Genomic DNA, 2,161 nt, shown 5'->3' with positions numbered 1-2,161 from the left:
ATTTTTGAATGCAACCACACCCTCTAGCAAACAGCCTTGTTAAACTAATTTGCTGATGATAAATTCTTAACAAGGGAATTCCACTGGAATTTGTTTTGCTCTTTTATGTTCAAGAAAATTAAGAGCCTGAAAAAAACGATGTGTTCTGTAAATCTGAATTATTTTCTGTACAGTTCCAGTGGTTTGCAGTGTTTTATCTTTGTATCAAAGCACATTATAAAACATTGGTTTTATGTTGGTTGATGACAATTTTTCTTTTAGCTACTGCTGCTGAAACCATGGAGGAAAAAAGGGGTTAAAAAAGGTTAATTTCCAGAACTAATTAATCTTTAATTAAATGTCAAAGAAAGATTGCCAGAGATGTTGTTAAAGAGATGGAGAAAATGTTGTTAAAGGTTATTGCAATAGGGGGGAAAGATTGAATTCAACTCTGGAAACAAGAGGAGGGAGAGTTTTGTATGAGCTAGTGAAATCTACTGCATGATGCTAGGGGAGAGGTTGGCCAATGTGATTGACCCAGATGGATTTGCTAATTGAGGGTTAGGAAAGTTAGTTTCCTAACCTCTCACAGAGACTGGAAGATAGGGGTGCTATCTTTCTAGATGATTACCTTGCAATGTGATAGCTCTCAGGTCCTTGGGAGAGGCATTTCTGCATTGCAAAACTGGCCAGAGGTTAGGGAATGATATACATCTCAAAGGGGCAATTTGAACTTCACTGAAGTCAGTGATCTTAGGAAGTGCATATTAGGTCCCTCACTTGCACTTCCTAAGATCACATGTTCATTGTGGCACTGTTTACAATAGCAAAGACCTGGAAGCAACCCAAATGCCCATCAATGATAGACTGGACAGGGAAAATGTGGCACATATACGCCATGGAATATTATGCAGCTATAAAAAATGATGAGTTTGTGTCCTTTGTAGGGACATGGATGAACCTGGAAACCATCACTGTCAGCAAACTGACACAAGGGCAGAAAATCAAACACGTCATGTTCTCACTCATAGGCGGGTGTTGAACAATGAGAACATGTGGACACAGGAAGGGGAGCATCACACACTGGGGTACATTGTGGGGGTTAGGGGAGGGATAGTGGGAGGGAGGGTGGGGAGGGATAACATGGGGAGAAATGTCAGGTATAGGTGATGGGGGGATGGAGGCAGCAAACCACCTTGCCATGAATGTACCTATGCAACAATCCTGCATGATCTGCACATGTACCCCAGAACCTAAAGTACAATAAAAATAATAATAATAGAACCTACTTGAAGTTTTGTCTGGCTGTGAGGAAAGTTAAGGCTATTGTGGGCTCTTGGTCATACGCAATAGATGAATACAGTAGAATTTGTCTTAAACATGATGATAAGACATCTCAAATTTTATACAGAATCAATATATAATTAACATCAATCCATCAGTCTTGGCTCCCAATAATAAAACAAAAATGTGTTTTTCTTTTGTTTTGCTTCATTAATAGCATCAACCAACTAGTGAGACCATAGGGAACAACCAGGTCACAATTTAGATAGGATCAGAAGAAACTAGAATGAGAAATCCACCCTTCAGAACTCATGTCAGGGAATTCGCTTCTCTGGAGAAAGCCACCAAAAGTCTGAGGTGCACGTTTGGGAGCCCCAAGGAACTCCAGGAAGAAACATTGTTTTTTAAAACTTCTCAAAAGTGGGGACCCTGTTAACCACTGAGGTTGTCTGGAAACCCAAAAGACTGCTTCCTGAAAGAAAGGACAAAACAGAATTAAACTCGTCATAACACGTACTTTAGTGTAGAAACTCCAGTCCTTAAAGCAGTGTCAACATGCTCACTTCGGTTGCACACGTTCTAAAATTGGAAAAACACAGAGAAGATTAGCATGGTCCCCGTCCAAAGATGACATGTAAATTTGTGACACATTTCCTATTTTTAAAAAATTTATTGAGGTATTAATACCTTAAAATTGTATTATTAGTAGTTCTGAGACTAAGAATTCGCCCAGGCACCTGACCAAAGAACTATTTCTCTAGGGTAGGATAAAATCAGCTGAGGAGTCAGCAATATTATAGGTTTAAACCATGTTCAATTAATATTTTACCCCTTAAAACATAATTGAAATAAATCATCACCAAACAGAAGAGCAAAAATATGAAGTCATAAGCACTTC

General features: G+C 38.9%; 1 non-coding gene across 1 annotated transcript; it reads left to right on the top strand.

Moving 5' to 3' along the window:
- The first annotated feature begins 1,820 nt into the window (after positions 1-1,820).
- Positions 1,821-1,925, top strand: LOC119469814. Its single transcript, XR_005198659.1, has one exon. It is a non-coding gene; the product is annotated as a U6 spliceosomal RNA (small nuclear RNA).
- Positions 1,926-2,161: the final 236 nt, after the last annotated feature.

The sequence above is a fragment of the Cebus imitator genome, unplaced genomic scaffold (genome assembly GCF_001604975.1).
Source record: "Cebus imitator isolate Cc_AM_T3 unplaced genomic scaffold, Cebus_imitator-1.0 Scaffold858, whole genome shotgun sequence".
In the NCBI taxonomy this organism is placed as follows: Eukaryota; Metazoa; Chordata; class Mammalia; order Primates; family Cebidae; genus Cebus; species Cebus imitator.
This window is presented reverse-complemented; position numbering and strand designations above follow the sequence as displayed.